This window comes from Anguilla anguilla, chromosome 8, assembly GCF_013347855.1.
Source record: "Anguilla anguilla isolate fAngAng1 chromosome 8, fAngAng1.pri, whole genome shotgun sequence".
Lineage (NCBI taxonomy): Eukaryota > Metazoa > Chordata > Actinopteri > Anguilliformes > Anguillidae > Anguilla > Anguilla anguilla.
The window spans coordinates 23,842,617-23,863,211 of record NC_049208.1 but is presented as its reverse complement, the minus strand read 5'-3'; the positions used below and the strand labels follow the sequence as shown (position 1 = coordinate 23,863,211).

Here is a 20,595-nt window from a genome sequence, read left to right as displayed (position 1 = left end):
ATAATTTCCTACATGTTTTTAACAACTTCTTATACTGTATGTGAATATGTGTATTCTTACTCTTTTTGGATTTCATCTTATCGCATGATAGTGGGGTTTTATTGTATATTGTGTATATATATCAAAAAAGCAGGTTCAGTTTGCCAGTCAAAAATATGAAAAGGAAAACATGGCAAACAAGTGGGAGTCCAAGGCATTCTGGACTCCCACTTGTTTTCCATATTTACTTTTTCTTATTTTTGACTGGCAAACTGAACCTCTTTTTTAATCTATTTGCATTTCCTCCTCTTTCCAATGAGCACCTTTTTGGCTATCATTTTTATCCATGCAGCACTCCTTCTCTAACTTCTTTTGTATATTGCGTATACATTATGTGAGGAGTATCAGTGCTCATTTGTTTTGCAGGTCCCTGGAGTCCAGGAACGAAGATAACTTTTAAATTTTAGTCTGGCACTATGTATTTATATTGTCCCAGGAGGTGGACAGACTAGGCTCCTGGGAATATATTACAGCATTGTTTGTCTATATCGGTAGGTTGACGGAACCATATTTTTGCATTTTTGCCCATGTTTAGCGACTAAAAAGCTCTTAACACACTGGTTGACTGCAGTCAAATAATCAGTCTACTTGTCATTGGGTAAAATGTGCAGTATTCTCTAACTTGGATTTAAATTGAACTTGTTTGTATTGGATTGCAGTGATAAAAAATATCATCCTCATGTTGTTCTTTGTGATCTCCAATACTGTGTGTACTGTGTGCCTAACATTGACGGATTAGAAAACCTGATCAAATTGAGAATATTGCAACTGAATAAAACTGATATTATTCTGCTCATCCCCATCTCCTTCCCCTTTTTTCTGATGATTGAAGTGAAATAAAACACATTTATGATTGATATATCCTGGTTCATGTGAAGCAGGCAGTTTTGTTTTACTGTTACTGTTACTGTTAAATATTTCATTAATATAAACCCACCCTTGGAAAGGCCGGTCTCAGAATGTAACGCACACCATTTTGTGATTTAGCAATTAGCATCTATTGCCCACCTTCTCCTGATTTAGCAACTAACATTATAATGTGGTTTGCTGAAAGCATCATAATCTTGTCAGCTGAAAGCATGTATATTGTTTGTATGTAACCATGTGTGTCTTGCAGTTGTAGTTGAATCAGACAGAGCGTACATGTCATTGTACAAAAGGCCATCTCCTTTCCCAATTAGTTTGCTGTAGTGCTTTGTGGATTTTAGGCCAGGCTCATCTTTAGCCACCTATGAAAGGACCCAAGTGAATTCTGAGCTCTGTAAAGGCCCCGAGGCATACCTTAGTTTGCCATGTGCTTTTGTCAGGTAGTGAGTGCAGTTGTCTCCTGCTGTTTCCATGAGTTTTATTCTGTGTTGAGTTCTGTGTGCAGCAAATAGTAAGTTCTCTTGAATTTCATTATATATTGTCATTAGTGCACAGTTTTTACTTTAGGAGCATGTTTATTTGTGTTTAGTATTTGCATTTAGCATTAAGGTTAGCATGCTAACCTACAAACAAAGTTTGTTGATGCCCATTTACTGCTCATTGGTACATGAGCTCTTTTTTATCAATTCAACGCACTTTTGCTGACAATATTTAGAGTAATTTACATGCTGCGATACACTAGTAGAGGTAACAAGTTACTTGTACATGTTAAGATAAAGAATAGCTACCTTGTGGAGCATGACTTAATGTTAATTATTTCAGGCACTTTAATAATTTAGCTCCCTCATGTTATGTTAGTGCCTATTTGTTAGCTTGTCTACATATTTAATGGAAATGTATTTTCTTCAGTTTTTTTGTTTTGAAAATCCACGTACACAAACCTGACAAACTCAAGAACACAAGTTAGCCTTAAACTCTTGAGAAGTCTAAATTAAATTAAAGAATAAGGTCTGGTTGAGTGGCACAATTTATGTGGGTGTGTGAAGATCACAATAAATACTTCCTGTTTGGACATTGTGCATCCTGTGCCCTTATTGGACATCTGTGGTGCCTGCTATCCGGTCAGTAACTACCACCTAAGAGGAATATCAACTGTGAATATATAAAAGCTACTTTACATGCCTAGCATTGCAGTGTCTCCACTAAATTCACGTAGCAGCAGTGGCCTGCTGCTACGCAATTCTGACCACCATTGCAAGCAAAGTAGGTGAAATGATCCAATTTCTCATCAATAATCTGTGTGCAGCCCTGCTCTGACTGGTGCTTAGTGCCACATTCCTCCATCATAGCACCTTAATTCAAGACCAACACCAAGTCCAATCCTGCTTTACATGGTCGCATTAATTAAATGATCGCACTGTGAGACCCGGTGAAACTAGACTGAGAGCGAGGATGGTAGACGAGCAAGGGCTAACTCATTAAAATTGATGTGATACTCAAAGATATAGCAGCAGCATTCCAATACAGGTTGCACATGGACTCTGCCAGTCACCGATCACGTTATGGAGCGAATACTGGCCGTTCCGATCCACAGCCAAGCGATTGGTGTTCCCCTAATATTGTCGGCAAGGTGAAAATTAATTGAAATATGTTTAATTTCCAGAACTGTGCAGTTTTGACCGTTAACACCCTGGTTTGATGTCCGGTACTCTGAATACCGAACACAAGTGCATAAACCGTTAAAACACCTCACTTATCCAACATGTAAAATATTTAATTTAATTTGGTAATTATTTGGTATTATTATCAGATATGAGTTATCAATTAAAGCAAACTGTTGGATCAACCTTTATCAAAATGTACAACTCACAACCAGATGAAAATTAAGAAATGTATTAAATTACAACGAATATTCCCATCTAATCTAAAGAAGAGGTTCAACTACCCTAAAACAATTAACAAAGGTCACCGACATGGACAGTCACACAAGACATGAATGAAAGAAGATACCAAACCATAGCTTGTTTGTCCCAAAGTAATCCAAAGAAGTGCCAATACCAAAATTCAAACACCAAAAGACAGCAGAATATTCCAAAAAGAGACCAGGGATGAAATATAGAATGCCAGAGCTAGATGCAGGACTCAGATGCCTCAAATTTTATCTAGTGAAATAGAGAAGGGGGGAGGGGGACGGACACCCCCTCTGACAGACACATGCACACGCATTCACACCTGAAATGGTTCCTGCTCCTTATCTCTTATCTCCTGGCTATGCTTTCAGAGTGCTTTGAAGCTTCCTATGGCTGAGAACGGCCAAATTATGGCTTAGAAGTCTGACTATATATATGTGTGTGTGTGTGTGTGTGTACACTCACCGGCCACTTTATTAGGTACACCTGTTCAACTGCTCGTTAATGCAAATATCTAATCAGCCAATCACGTGGCAGCAACTCAATGCATTTAGGCATGTAGACATTGCCAAGACGATCTGCTGAAGTTCAAACCAAGCATCAGAATGGGGAAGAAAGGTGATTTAAGTGACTTCGAACGTGGCACGGTTATTGGTGCCAAACGGGCTAGTATTTCAGAAACTGCTGATCTACTGGGATTTTCACGCACAACCATCTCTAGGTTCTGAAAAAGAGAAAATATCCAGTGAGCGGCAGTTCTCTGGGCGAAAATGCCTTGTTGATGCCAGAGGTCAGAGGAGAATGGCCAGACCGGTTCGAGCTGATAGAAAGGCAACAGTAACTCAAATAACCACTCGTTACAAACGAGGTATGCAGAAGGGCATCTCTGAATGCACAACACGTCGAATCTTGAAGTAGATGGGCTACAGCAGCAGAAGACCACACCGGGTGCCATTCCTGTCAGCTAAGAACAGGAAACTAAGGCTACAATTGGCACGGGCTCACCAAAATTGGACAAGAGAAAATTGGAAAAATGTTGCCTGGTCTGATAAGTCTCGATTTCAGCTGCGTCATTCAGATGGTAGGGTCAGAATTTGGCGTAAACAACATGAAAGCATGGATCCATCCTGCCTTATATCAATGGTTCAGGCTGGTGGTGGTGGTGTAATTGTGTGGGGGATATTTTCTTGGCACACTTTGAGCCCCTTAGTACCAATTGAGCATCATTTAAACGCCTACCTGAGTATTGTTGCTGACCATGTCCATCCCTTTATGACCACAGTGTACCCATCTTCTAATGGCTATGACGCACCATGTCACAAAGCTCAAATCATCTCAAACTGGTTTCTTGAACATGACAATGAGTTCATTGTACTCCAATGGCCTCCACAGTCACCAGATCTCAATCCAATAGAGCACCTTTAGGATGTGGTGGAACGGGAGATTCGCATCATGGATGTGCAGCCGACAAATCTGCAGCAACTGCGTGATGCTATAAAGTCAATATGGACCAAAATCTCTGAGGAATGTTTCCAGTACCTTGTTGAATCTATGCCACGAAGAATTAAGGCAGTTCTGAAGGCAAAAGGGGGCAAAAGGAAAAGATCTAAGTGATTTTGAAAGAGGGTTCATTATTGGGACACAGATGGCAGGAGCTTCAGTCACAAATACTGCTCAACTGGCTAGTGCTTCAATATGAACAGTGACTAATGTGGTATCTGCATTTATATTTATGGGAAAAACATCAGTAAATAGGGTCAGAAATAGTCAAAGGTGCATGTTTGATGACCATGATGCTCACGCATTAGTGTGATATGTAAGGAAAATCTGGATCTTATCTATCTTAGACTTTTTAAAATCACAAGAAGCCTAATACCTTTATTTAGTGTAAGTAAAATAGGTGCTGAAGTTCCAAGAAATTTGGCAAAGAAGGAGGAGAGAACTAGAACTGGGAGGGAACCAGATGCATACCGTGCTGTGAAATTATTTGCATCCTTCTTGACGTCTTCTGTTATTACATATTTGTCACATTGGATTGTTTTAAATCTTTAGACAAAATGTAATATTAGACAAATTTATTTCATTTATTTAATGAAAAAAGGTAGCAAACACCCATAGTGATTGGGACTAAGACATATTTTTTTATTGATTTGGCACTGTACTCCATAATTTTAGATTTGCAACAGTTCATATGGGGCTGAAGTGTACATTCTCAGCTTTTATTTACAGCACTTTTTATAAATAGTCCCCCCATTTCAGGGCGTCATGACGTTTGGAACAAATGGTTCCACAGGTGTTTCTGATTTGTCAGGTGTGTTCAATTGCTTCCTTAGATCAGCTTTAAGAAAGCTTTTAGTATCTATGTATCTATATAATAATAATAAAAATAATAATAATACTTAATTGACATATTATATAATTGTCATTTAAATGTACATCCATTTACATGCATACATGAAAGCATAAATGAACAGCCTTTATCTGTAGTCAGTATTTTTTATTTTTAATATTGCTGCTTGCTGCTGTAGGGCGAACTGTATATTGTTGTGTAAAGATTGTGTGGGATTACTGGGGGGTGTTTACTATGGTGCAGGAATATACTTTTCTTCACTAAAGTACTGTCTTTCCTAGTATTGATTTATTTGTTGATTTTTTTTGTTGGTTTCTCATCTCACACCATGACCCTTTTCAAACCAGTTTGAATACCCATCAATGGTAACATTAGTCTCCTGAGATAACAGTCTTATTGTTATAAAAGACTTGTCCCTAGTCCATTAACAGTCATGATTTGTACCTTTAATTAGCCTATCATTGAATTATCATTTTTCTTTATTAATGAAGAAATCTAGTGCTTTCTGTCATTTAGTTTCAATCAATAATTCATATTAATTAATTATTATTAATACATATTAATTCATATTTATAATGCATTATTTACCATTATTCATTCCATCACATTCTTTTTCAATAAACTATTTTATCGTAATTTCAATCCTTTCTGTGTCTACTTTGAACACAGGTGAATTCAAATCTCCTATAGCCATGCTCTGTCTCATCTGCTCACTGTGTGTCTGATCTCTGTTTTTGCAGCACTGATATTGTGTTTTTGCACTGTAGAGGGAATCATCTAAAATTAATTGAATAATTCTTATGTCTTTACAGTTGTTTTTGCACTACAACAAGATCAATGGACAAAATATTAAAACATGCTCTTTCAAATTATCTGTCATTTCAACTTTAATAATATGGGTTTGCATAATTTGGAAGTTTGAGATTGCCTAATTGATGTTCAGTGAAAAACCTCTGTGCATGTGTGTCAAATACAGCCAAGATTTAGACAAGAGATAGGCAAGCTCACGTAGAATTGCACGGATTTAACCAGTTATGATCTGCAAATCTAACCTATGGAATGCAACTTACAGTGGTCCAACAAACAGATGCAGGCACCTACCAGGTCCCTGCATTCATGTAGATAGGTGCCAAGGCAGTAGGGGCACACATTACCTGGTCATCCAGTTTCTTAAAGTGCAAGGGACACTAGTATCTATGAAGACTGTGTTAATGATACACTGCCAGAGAGGTGACAACTTTCATAGAGTTGATGCCATTAGCAGTACACTGCTGGGGAGATGGCAGTTTTGCAGTCTAATCTCTCTCCTTTTTGTTTTCCCTTATCTGGGACTAGGAACAGATGCTTCAGAATGCCTCAGACTGCACATTTTCATGCTTGTGCTAGCAGTTGTGGGCCTGCGTATGAGGTACCAATACATCTGTACCTGGATGCAGGTAAGAGAGCTCCTTATAAACATAGCTTTGGAAAGGGAACTCACTTCAACATGTTACAGCTGATTTATTAGCTGTATTCAACTGCTGGGCAGACTGCATTGTTATCTCATACCTATGTCTTTGTGTGCACTCAATCTCTGTATGTGCGTCAGTTCACTATTAGCAAGTTACACAAGTAAATCAATAAACATTCTGGTGAATGCTAATTCTTTTAGTCATTGGTCATGATGAAAGCAACAAATTATAGAAAGCAAGACAAGTCTTTTCCTATTTGCAAGGAAGAAACAGCTGTCAAAATGCCTAAGAGGATTTTAATAACCATGTGGTAAATGTGGTAAAACACTGTCAAAGGTATACAGTACATCTGAGAGATACATTCACATGGGAAGGTTGTTCTCTCCTGATAGGACTGCCTGTTGGACCATACAAAACCAGATGAGGAACTTGGTATTCTGCTGCAGAATACACTGGGTTTTATTCAAGGTTTGTGGAGCCAGAGATGGACATAACACCCTGCAGTGGTGCATTAAAGGAGCTTAGGACAATGCTGGAAGACATTAATGGCTTGGAGAAGTGGCATCCAGTGATTTGAGGGCATGCAGAATTTACAAAACTTACAAAATTATGGAAATGAATGAATAAATAAATAAATTAATTAATTAATTAATTAATAGGGAAAATAGTTCATAAATCAGAAGGATTATTTAATATCTAAAGCCTGGAGAAAAAATTCATATATAGCATATATATAGCCAAATTACCTAGTATAAATCAAAGACGGATATAATAATGTTAAACTGCACTAGCATCTTAAATAATTGCCATTAAGTAGAATATTACTAGAAGCAAAGTGTGTTTAAATGAGTGGATTAAAAAATCCATTCATAAATTACAGGTACATTTTTACAAATGCCTGAACAAAGCAGTGCTCGACAAAACTTTTGATGAAGTACAAATGTGCAGCACCATATAGTCATAAAATCTTGGTTTTAATGACATTTGTAGAATCCACATTGTTGTTTTCCCACACCTTTCAGTGAATGGTTGACAGAAACATTGAGCAGTGCTCAAGGTATGCAAACCTAAAGGGTTCTGTTTAAATTGAGTGCACCATTATACTGTATTATAATTATTATTATTCTTCACTGACATATTTATATTATTGTCATTAAATGAATATACATTTACATGCATACAAAAAAGTATACCTGAACAGCCTTCATTTGTAGTTCTTTTGCAGAAATACCTAAAGGTTAATTTTGGACAACCATGCTGGAGCAGCAAATGCGAATAGCTGGTGAGAGCAGGAGAAATAAACATACTAAATGAAGTAAATACTCAAATGCAACCACTTATTTAAAGGGAATGTGTAGAACATCCTGATTCATTAGTGTTACGGTCACAACTTCACCAGACCTTTAACTGATTAGAAATTCAATTGCCACCTTGCAAATGTGTCACGTGAAACATGCATCTATGCTGTTAGAATACTAGATCTGATTTGGGCACAAAATTTGCCTAAATGTAATTCCACCTAAAAGAAGCATACCAAATGTATTATTACAACTGCTCAGTATGTTCAATTTAAGACCAGCTCATGGCTCTTTCTTTCTCTCACTCCTTTAGTTCACTTCTCATTTGTTGGCTCCTTTTGTTTGCTTCTTGTTCCCTTCAAAAAAGGTGTTTTTGTGTGTGGAAATTGTTACATTACACATCCCTCATCTTGGAGGCAAATTCTATACCTTTATTTAATTCACCTATTAATGACTTTCTGATTTGGATGGCAACATTCTTCCATGTACAGCATGTGGTGCTTGCATTTCAACTTGTGGCTCACTCATGACCCGATTCCCACTGGTAATTCTGGTTTGTATTATTAAAAAGATCACATTAACTAGTTAAGTAATCAATCAGGTCAACCAGGGCCCACAATAAGCAGAAAATGGCAGAAAATAGCCAGAGCTCTTCTGGGCCTCTGATGGGTCATTGCTCAAAGTCCTCTCAGTGGCACACAATAAAGTAAAATATCTTTTGTGGATTGTTCTGCTCTCATCACACACCACTGACTCCTCTGATCAGTCGGGCGCGTGCAGTCTGCCTGTGCTGGCTGTATGTGACGTGTGCTCCACTGACACGTTGACTGCACAGCTCAGCTAGCTGACAGCAGAGAGAAAAAAATCAAGCCACTGGCAGCACACATTTTAGATTGAACAAACTGTGCAGTGGTAGCTATCCAGTTTGGGTTTACTATTAATATCATTACTATTAATCCCTAGCTAGATAGCTACTGTACCACCACAGTTTTTTCACAGTTTTTTCTCCATCTAAAATGCAGGCTGCCAATCACTGCTTTTTTCTGTCTGCTGTCAACCAGCTGAGCTGCTGAGCTGTGGGTATTAATATCACACCATTAATATTTATGATAATTATGTGAGTTGCATCTATTTTTACATAATTAAAATAAAGTAATAAAACAATGGCAAATATTTTAGAGCTGCAAACTTGTTGTACAGCATTATTATTTTTAAAACAAGTGCATGTTGGAGGGCATGACATGACCATATTACAGGTTATTCGCTACTTTTTCAGCTTTGTAAACTCCTGCAGTCAGTTAAATGGTTTAATGTGGTCTATTACATGACAATATGACAACTTATAGCAACTGGATGTGTATGCTTCATATTTTTGAAAAGTAACCTTCCTGTTCCATTTAACAGCAGTCGCACATTTGTGCTCTGCATTAACACTTATTCAGTAATTTCTATTTTTATTCCTATTACCCCCTTTCTAAGACATTACCAAATCCACACAGCCTTTTACCTGGTCTGTTATATAGCACATAAATACTTTTGGAATCAGGCTAAAGATGTGCCATCAATATTAACAATTATGCCTGAAGATCCATGACCACCTACACTGTCCCATGCAATTGTAGTAGAGACAAAAATTCAGTTGGGACAACAGATTGTAATTGATTGTTGCCAGTTCCCCTGACTGAATTCGAGACATAAACAGTTCCATTGCTACTTGTAAGAATGGTCTCCCTAACCTATAATTAAAGACACCAACAGAGCATGTATACTTTTTACCTGTGTTGTGTGTCTGCAGACACTGCATACAACATTCATTCTTTTTACCTGTACTATGTTTCTGTAGATGCAACATTCATCCTTTATATGCATACTATTTACCTCAGGCTTGCTTCAGGCTAATGTCTCAATAATTCTCACTCCTTTCTCAGGTCCTTACCACAAAGGACTTGACTAATGATCCATGGACAAAATGAAGCATTTAAATTTCTTCATTAATCATTCATCTCCAGCTCATTGAAAATGTTAAACTTCCACCAAATTAAGATAGAATATTGAAAAGTGATTGAGGGAGACAGTTATTTGAACAGAAAAATAAATAAATAAATGAATCCATAAATAAAAGTTCAACACGGAAAAGTGCCTAGTGGTATCACAGAGGCATAGTTAGGGTTACAAAGGTATGGTTTTAGTAGGCTAATAGGATAGAGAAATCTGTGGAAGCGTACAGTTACTGTCAACACCTCCAGTAATTATTCTCTCTTCCAATTAATGGTGACATAGATTAATTATCAGATGAGGCAAAGCCAATTGCAATCATTCACCCAGAGCTAAAATTAGATCATTCCTGACAACAGCATGAAAGTCACCTGCTTCATTGTTATGGATTTGCTGTAAGTAGAAAGGATGGCAAAGCTTTCTGGGAGGTGAGTGAGTTGTCTGTCACAGGTGAATGTCCAATTACACTTTTATCTGAACTGTAGACTTCTTTATGCTTTTTAAATCACCATCTAGAGCAAAATGCTTGTTAGCTATAGCCTCATCTGTGGCAGTTGAGTTGTCTATCAAGGAATGCAGAGATGCGCTCGATGGTTTTTGACAACTCCTCCTGTTTAAATGATCAAACAGAATCAATGAATTCTGACTAATTAAGTAACAGAGCATTATTGCTGAGTCAAACATGAATGACATTGGTGTCCAAACAATAACAATGATTTTATCCATCTTCGCTCTCGTTTACAATATAGTAAACTGCAGGGATATTTCTTCTTTTTTATTTTGGAAGAGAATGAACAAAAAGAGCCTGGTGAACAGTGTGCAGGTTCAGTGCACAACTGTTTTAAAAACCTCTGCAACCAGTTTTTCTATTAAACTGCCTGGCACTGTCAACCAGCTTGGGAATCTGAACCAGCTCAGCCATGCAGAAATTCTCTGACTTACAATTATATCAGGAACCAGATCTAGGATTACTGTCCCTTGAGAGCAGGGCAGTGGGCGTCTGCTCCAGTCATGACTGGCCATTCACAACTCACTACACAGCCCTCTTCAGCTAGCCATTGTCAATTATGCTATCCCTGGTGAAAACTCGCAAAACATAAAATGAACAAGACAGAGTCTGGCAGTGTTGTTTCATACTGACAGCCTGATACCCCCCCCTCCACCATCCCATCCCATGAAGTCACTTTGAAGAAAAGTAACACTCGCCCCAGTGAAGATTAAAGAACAAGATTAATTGACAATAACAAATGATAGAAAGTGCCATTGCTCCAATGGTCACCACATACCTAAATATATAATAGTATTTATTCTGACATGATCAAACTGCACCGGAGTAAACAGGAGGGGAGTCTGCTCATCTGTACACACCTCCGTCCCGTGTATGTCAAATATTTAAAAAAATAACTCAGAATCAATCAAAATACAGTGCAACTCTGCCCTTCCAGTCTTCCACCAGTGGGCCCTCTAGGTCAGGGCCCCTGGGCCAGACCCTTCCCCATCTTCCTTTCTCCCCATCAACCCCCCACTCCCCCCCCCCCTCCCATGACCCCTTCCACTACGACATCAGAACGTGTCATTTTCGGTTCTCCTGTCATGTATAGCATGAGAGAAATTAGCAGATCTGTCATCTAATATAAGAAAAAACAATGTCCCTTTAACTGCTTTGAGGAACTGCAATTCCCACAATTCAATGCATTGTCTATGTAAACACATTCGGTTTCTTCAATAAAAACTGTTTTGGAACTTCTGACTTAGGAATAGAGAATTGCTCATCCAAAACCCAAGGTGAAATAAATGTATAGTTTTTTGCTGTTCCTGTTCAAGCCAAAAAAAAGCTGAAGCATAGCACACAGCAGATATAGAATATTGATCTACAAGATAAGTATTGTTGTCATTTATAACATTTGCAATTGATTGTAGAGTATTTATGAACTAGATTTTTGCAAATTTGTTAATTCACAGTACTGTCTTGGTTTTGAGTTAAAACAGTATGTTGATATACATCAACATTATATTTAACAATGTTCACAGTAAAAAATAATGCCTGGATTAATCTACAGAAATGTGACACTTGCTACACATTCATAGGCTTGAATTCATACAAACCACTTACTGACTTGTTTAAATGAGATAAGTACTCATATAAACCACTAACCTGTATAAACTAGATAAATAAGAAGTACAAACCACTCATTAATTCATACAAACCACTTGACTTTCATTCATTCGTAAAACAATGACTTACTAAGCTATAAAACGTTAGTTAAATTAAAAAATGAGTGCTCCAAAAAAATGTTTCCATACAGTGCCATGAAAAAGTACTTCCCCCCTTCCTGATTTCCTCTATTATTGCATATTTGTCATGCTGAATGGTTTTAGGTCTTTAGACAAAATGTAATATTTGACAAAGGGAACCTGAGCAAACACAAAACACATTTTTTCAATTATTTAATATATTTAATGAAAAAAGCTATCAAACACCCATGTGAAAAAGTTAATTGTCCCCTTAATTATTCAATCAACCAATTAACCAAATTTAATTGGTAATTAAATGCAGATGAATGAACACGGCCAGGCTTGATTACCTCACTCATCTTGAACCTTACTGTCAGAGTGAAGTAGTCACCACAAAGTTTCTACAAGCACACTAAGCCACGATCAGAGGAAATTTCAAAAAGAGAAAAGAATTGTTCAAATATATCAGTCTGGAAAGGGTTGCAAAGTCATTTCTAAAAGCACCCGGTGGCGGATAATATTCTATGGACAGATGAGGAACTTTTTTGGAAAACACAGTTATCATTGTTAGGAGTAAAGCAAATGAAGCATGAAGTAATAACATCATACCTGTAGTCAAACTTGGCGATGGTAGTGTGATGGTGTGGGGATGCTTTGCTGCCTTGGACCTGGACAACTTGCCATTATTTGAAGGAACCATGAATTCTGCCCTGTACCAGAAAACTCTTAAAGAGAACGTCCGATCATCAGTCTGTGAGCTGAAGCTGAAGCATTATTGGGTTATGCAACAAGACAATGATCGAAAACACAAAAGCAAGTCCAAATCTGAACGGCTAGCTTTGGGGCTAACATAGCTATCTCACGACTGCATATTTCATGGATAACTGAGGCTGTTAACCTGGTTTAACCTGGCTATAGAGTAAATGCACGCGACTGTTTCGCTCAGCCATAGTATCAATATTTTCACTTATTGTGGTCCAGGATAAAGAATACCTTCACAAATAATTTCACAAATATTCAGGGAATTCTTGTAAATCTACTAAGGTGGTTTCTATTTGCATTTAAACATGTTTTAAATAGGCTACTGAAGGCCACCAGTCCATGGCATGGTTAAGTAACCAAAGCATTGCCCACTGGTGTTGATGAACATGAGTTGTCAGTCTAATTACACAGGGGAAAGGCAGACAGCAAGATCGAGGCAAGTTTTCCTAGACTTCTCACAAAGTTCCCTACATGGCCAAAAGTATGTGTACACCTGAACATCACATACTTTTTAAACAGCTCATTCCAAAACCATGGGCATTAATATGGAGTTGGTCCCCCCTTTGCTGCTCTAACATGGTGATCGTGGGCTTGTGTGCGGCTGCTGGGCCATGGAAACCTATATCATGAGGCTACTGACTGTTGTGCTGACGCAGCTGTGATATTTACCCATGCACTGACACAAACAAACCTATTAAAGTGAGCCCAGATTCCAATTTTGTTTTATGTTTGTGTGTGGAACGCCGTTATTACACTGCGGGCAGAACCTGTCACCTCCCTCAGCAACTAGAGAGATTACACTGGAAGTGGCTAATTTAAAAAATTGTATTAAAGAAAACGGCTATTATTTTCTGAAAGTTAGCTATTTATATGTTGTTGATTTGATTAAACTTTAGCATTAAAATTAATTAATTGATTAAACTGTCAAAATGTTTTCTGAAAAATTGCAGAAACTGGTTTGACCTCCCTCTTAGGGTCTTACACATATTGCAAACTGTCACAATATGACAAGAGTTACCGGATCCATAAAAATATTTGCTGGTATCAGCCCAATATTAGCCAAGGTTTTATTTTTCCAAAATATGAATGTTATCTCCAAATCACAGAGCTAAGCATTCATCTAAAGATAGCGAATCACTCCGAAATGCAAAACGTTGAGACATAAAGTACAATGCTGAATGATGGAAACTGTCCTTGAAGGACAAATTACACTCTGCTGCCCCCTATTGTCAGAACCCCACAAGCATTTCCCTCTGGCCGGCAAAACCTCTACCACAGAGGCAAATGGACCAAATGAAACCCTAAACCACTGTGTATTTTAAATTTCTGACTTTTTCTCTTCTTTATGTTCCTCCTCTAATAATGTTGTTATTTTTAAAATTGATGTCGATTCACCCACTTGTCCCCTTGCTGCAGATTTCCTACACATGTGAATTTCTTTCCTTGCAGCAAGTTGTTGATGGTTCCACACAAAAACATGGCCAAATTTTAGACCTGCCAATAACCAACAATGCCCCAAATGCTAATTTACAAATTATGGGTCTTGGTTTCTGTGATCGCTGGGCTGTGACTATTGATTTGGCATTTATCCCACCCTTGACCAGCAGCAAATGCCTTATAAGTTTTCATAACTTGAAATCCAATGACTCAGATTCACAGAGAAAATGATTTCTGCCCCTCCAGAAAATGCATCGGTAGGAGAGTCTATACTATTGCCATGTATAATAATCTTGTGAATGACACACTTGACCTTTTGTCTCCCATGATAACTTGCATGGTCTCCTTTTCATGCTCTGCCTGCTGGTTAACTCCTGAGCTGCACATGATAAAAACCACTGGATATAAACTGGAGCTTTTATCCAGGAGGTTTGGCCTCACCACTCATAAATGTACTTTTAGACAACATCAAAAAGCATAATCTATAATGCTGAAATTAACCCAGTACAAACTACTTCTTCAACCCGATCCATAATGATGTAGGCATTTAGGCCAGTGTATGTGTATTAGGTGGCATCAGGGTATTATTGGAAAACAGGAGTGCTGTTAGTTGATTAGTTGTCACTCTACAACAAATGCACTGAGATCAAGCTCTCACATGCACAGAATACATCCTGTGGGCCTATGTATCTATGTAGCACAGTGGTACTGGATTATTACTTCCTGCAGTGTCTAATTCCACTTGAATTACCACATGTTAGAACCAGTATATTACATGGGAGTGACTAAGTTGTTAAAACATTTTAAAATTTTAAATAAGAGTCATTTATAAAATTGTTAAAGCTGTATAAATGTATAAAATATATCACAGAACCTGCTTCCACCACTTGAAATAAACATTTGAAGAATGGGGAAATGGTTGCAGTGATACATCTGTTATATATTCTAACACAATAATAACAAAATATAATAAATATGAAATTTAACAAATTGCCATATGTGATGCAACACATGATAAATATGACATTATATTTCACATGTCATGTGTCAACACATATGACCAATGACATTAAAAAATTGCTTATTTCTTTGAAAAAAAAAATATTTTAAATGCTTTTACAAATTGATTTTGACAATTAGACAATTTCAGGGCACAAACTTTTCAAAAACTTTCTTTATGTAAACATGATGCAGGCTAAAATCAATGCTGTTTTTTCAATCCTAATTTCACTTATGGATGGTTCCATGTGACAAAGCTCAATGTAAAATTATGCTCATTTAAGGTAAAGCAGAGTCAGTCTCATTAGACCACAGCCCAGAGCAGCAGCACAGCCATATAGATCACCTGGACATCCAAAGTCCAGAGCAGCAGTGCAGTCTAAGATCATCTAATGAGCCTATGTGGAAACTCATTGGAAAGGTCTACCCTTACAGAATGAAATATTTTGCACACTCATCGAGTCTGGTTCCCTCTATCGAGTCTGGTTCTTCTAGTCCTTAGCAGGAGGGCATTTCATGCCAGACATATAGTCATGTTAGTCATTTCATGACAGTTTTTGTGTTGTGTCAAATCACGTGGTGATGCACTGTGCACATCTTTACAAAATAAATGTAGCAATTTGCTATTTATCTTATTTTTGTCTGATTTAAAATATCAGAAATTTTTATGTCACAAATCAACAGTCACAAATCAACAGATGAATTATTTGGGGGGGGGGGGGGGGGTTCTTAAAAACACTATTGTTATATACTCCTGCAAATGTTGTTTTACAACACTTTTTGTGCTTGCAGTTGTCATAAAAGAGCAAATGAGAGAAAGGGAAAAAGATTTTAACAAATCACTTGGGCAGCTACATTACTCTGTCCTAAAACCCTTCATTTATTTATGCTGATAAATGAAGTATCTCTTTAGGTAATAAATGAAGTATCTCCCTAACTTATCTTTTGTCAGCAACATTCATTTTAATGGAAAGTGAGTTTACTGGGTTACATGATTGAAGTACTGAGCCAAGCCTGTGATGGTAGATGATGGTCTAAATTATTGATGTTCCACACTAATGCACTCTGATGAAAAATAAAACATATGCATTATATTTCAACTGGTTTGTAATTATTTTGTACTTTAAATGCAATTTTATTTCCTCCTAAATTTTCCCAAAAATGAGTCAATGCCAACACTTTTAATTCATTAGTGGCCATGTTTTTCTTCTTGTATAAAATGTTCCACTCTGCTGCTTATATGCTTCAGAAGTATGAAATTTCTTCGGAGTAATTTATATTTCAATTTTGCCTCAAATACTGTATTTTCGTTCAAGCTGCCAGGATGGATCATTTCTCTGGGCATTGTCAGCCTGTGAATGCTTTTAAATATTGAGGGACAGTGTCCCCCCAATGTTGGAAGGTCATCCAATTTTTTTCAACTTTCATTCAGCTAGTGGACCTGTCACAAATGTACACGCACACATGGGTACTAACTGTGAAAGCAAATACACCCTACACAATTTTATTTTAGCAAGTAGCTAGGCAGTCAGCCAGCCTGAACCAGGTGTGTACCTATATCAGTAATGTTAGCTAGATAGCAAGTTAATCTAACAAATTAAGTTAGTCAAATTAACCAATGCTGTGAAAAAGTATTTGCCCTTCCTGATTTCCTGTGTTATTGCTTATTTGTCACACTGAATTATGACCCCTCACAACTGGGGTCCCTCAGGGCTCTGTCCTTGGTCCCCTCCTCTTTTCTCTGTATACTAGGTCCCTTGGCCCTGTTATTGCCGCCCATGGCATGTCATATCATCTCTATGCAGATGATATTCAACTTTTCTACTCTTTCTCTCCCACAGACACTCAGGTCTCCGATCGCATATCCGCCTGCCTGAGTGACATCCAGAGCTGGATGACCAAACACCAGCTCAAGCTCAACACAAGCAAAACGGAACTTCTCCATATTCCTTCTCTTACCTCTCCCACTTCTCATCTGCCCATTTCTTTAGGAGACACTCCCCTACACCCTTCGCAGAGTGCCCGAAATCTTGGAGTTGTGCTGGACAACAGGCTGGCACTCTCTGAGAATATCGCGGCAACTACCCGGTCGTGCAGGTTCATCCTGTACAATATCCGCAGAATAAGACCACTCCTCACCAATTATTCCACACAGCTCCTGGTCCAGGCCATGATACTGTCACGTCTGGACTACTGCAACTCCCTCCTGGCTGGCCTCCCAGCATCAGCCACCAGACCCCTTCAGCTCATCCAGAATGCAGCAGCACGTCTGGTTTACAACCTCCCTCGTGACTCCCACGTCACTCCCCTCCTCATCTCCCTCCACTGGCTACCAGTGCAAGCTCGCATCCGGTTTAAGACACTGGTGCTTGCTTTCCAAGCAGTCAAGGGGTCAGCTCCTGGTTATCTGCAGAAGATGATCAGACCCTACAAGCCGGCCAGATCGCTCCGATCGGCTACTACAGGGCGGCTGATTCCTCCCCCTACACGAGCAGCAACAAGGTCTCGACTCTTTGCAGTTCTGGCCCCACGATGGTGGAACGATCTTCCAGTGGAGGTCAGAACAGCAGAGTGTCTGAGCACCTTCAAACGGAAACTCAAGACGCACCTCTTCTCTGTATACCTCTCTCCTCTTCCCTAAACCCTCTCCCATAACTATTAAAAAAAAAAAAAAAAAAAAAAAAATTTTTGGTTCAGACTATCTTGTTTCTCCTTACTGTATGCTACTATAGTAAAGGCTTTTTATCTACATTTTATTCAATGGACTTAAGTGGACTTGATCCTGAGTTTGGTTACACTGTTGTAAGTCGCTCTGGATAAGAGCGTCAGCTAAATGCCTATAATGTAAATGTAAATGTAAATGTCAGATGTAATATAAAACAATGTGAGGGAAAGTGAGTAAACACAAAATAATTTTATTATTATTTTATTATTATTTTATTATTTCATCGATTTAATAAAAAAAAAGTTACCAAACACTCATTTCCCCCATGTGAAAAGTAATTGCCCCCTTAGTTACTCTGTCAACCAATCAACCAAATTTAATCGATAATTGTATTCAGCTGAACACAGCCAGGGTTGATTGCTGCCAGTCCTGTTGAATGTAAACCTCACTCGTATTGAACCTTGCCATAAGAGTGAAGAAATCACCACAAAGTTTCTACAAGCACACTGTGCCATGATCAATGGAAATTCAAAGCCTTTCATAAGAATTTGGGACTCCACCAAACCACAGTGAGAGCCATTATCTCCAAATGGAGAATGCTTGGAACAGTGGCTAGCCTTCCAAAATATATCCAAGGGCACAGACACAACTCACCCAGGAAGTCACAAAAGATCTCAGAAGAACATCCGAAGAATTGCAGGCCTCTCTAGCCTAAGCTAAGGTCTGTATTCATGACTTCACACTGGGCAAAAATGGCTTTCATGGGAAAGCAGAGACCAGAAATCACTGTTAACCAAGAGCAGCAATCATGTTCATCTCACATTTGCAAAAAAGGACCTAGATGATCCCCAAGCTTTTTGGGATACTGTTGTAGTGGAACTATATTTCCTTAAATTCCACAGGAAATGCAAGTGATATGAACAATGGCACCCCACATCTTGGTTACAGTGAACTAATCGTGTAACCCAGAACTGTGTAACAGGCCATAAATCTTAAAACCGAGGTAATAAAACGGAGTGACAATCTTCTACCTCTCTCTCGGCCTTTTTCTTTCTTACCTCTTGGTCTTCCTGCCCTCTTAGGATGGTGCTACGCCATTTGAGCACTCGTACCCAGTGAAGCTTCCAGGCCTACCCCGAAGTTCTTACAACTCTGTGAAACTCTTTGCTACGGTAACTTATCTGTACAAACAGATAACCCGCTTTTTAGAGTAATCAGGCATTGCAGATTTAGTCCACCTTATGGTGACTAAGTAGTAACAATGTAGAAACAAACCTTACCCAGTAGCTAATTAAGTTTTACGACCAACAAAAGGGACTTCTGCAGATGACCAGAGGAAACATCGGCAATTCGGCATGCACACAGCAAAGGACTCCAGCTTGCGCAGATCTCCACTGGAAACCTCCAAAGTTCCGACTCCCCTCCCAAAGGCTTCACAGCGACCACTGGAGATGCTATGCACATTGAAGGACATCAGTAAGACTGACTAACATCCCAGGCATACTTAAATTCTGAAGGAGAATATCCAGTCATCCGTCTGTGAGCTGACACTGCACCATAATTTGGTTATGCTGAAAAACAATGATCTAAAACACAATGAAGGTCCACATCTGAATGGTTGAAGAGAAACAAAATTAAAGTTGTAGAGTGGCCCTGTCAAAGTCTTCAGTTGAACCCAATAGTGATGCTTGAAACTTGAAAGTTTAATCGAATGAGGGCTTGGGTAAGAATTTCATGTCACCAGGTCATAAGATAGAAAAAAGCAAATGGTTATTTTCGTACTACAGAAACCATATTTATAAATTATCTTAGAATAAATTCTGCTCAAAGCTCTTTTTGTAGGGATGGAAAGTCCAGGGGTCAGAAAGTAAAAGTCTCGGTGTGTTTCTTCCACCCATGAACTCAGCCAGCTGATTTCAGTAATTAGTTCTTCCTGTTCTGATATCACTAATTAGTTCTGCTGACCGACGAATTGTGCTAATTAGCAAATCCAGGTGATTGGAACAAAATACTGGAGAGGAGTTTTACATTCTTAACATGGATTTTCCACCTCTGCCTTTTGAGGCAAAGAAAATTCCTAGCTTGGTTGGCGGTAGGAGTTATTTATAAAGCTGCTTAAACCTAGTGGTGAGTAAGACGTATTCCAGTGCATCTGTTTTTGTTTTGTTTTGTTTTGTTTTGTGTCATTAATTGTCACAAATATATGGTTGTGATGTTTTTATCAGTGTATCCCAACTATTTATATAATATAAATAGTAGTGTAGTCATACTATGTGAACTGTAAACAAAAACTCCCTGGCTAAAAATATAAGTAACTTTGTATCCACTTTGGTGTTGATGTTGGCAAAAAATTGGCATGAATGACCTCTAGGCAATGCTTGATCATTTGTTTTTTAGTAAAATAATATGGGCAGTAATATTGCTAGCTAGTTAAAGGTCCAAATTATTATTATTATTTTGTAATTCAAGCGTCTATTCAGATTACATAGATAAGTCTGTTTCCATTTTTTTGTATTGCTTGTCATACTTTATGCCAAATTTTGGCAGATTTGTGTGTGTGTGTTTTTTTTTTTTTTTTGTAAATGCA

At 38.2% G+C, this 20,595-nt stretch overlaps 1 long non-coding RNA gene across 1 annotated transcript; it reads left to right on the top strand.

Moving 5' to 3' along the window:
• The first annotated feature begins 1,335 nt into the window (after positions 1-1,335).
• On the top strand, positions 1,336-7,213 carry LOC118233224. The gene is made up of 3 exons (XR_004766491.1): positions 1,336-1,417; positions 6,502-6,602; positions 7,010-7,213. It is a non-coding gene; the product is annotated as an uncharacterized LOC118233224 (long non-coding RNA).
• The last annotated feature ends 13,382 nt before the right edge of the window (positions 7,214-20,595 follow it).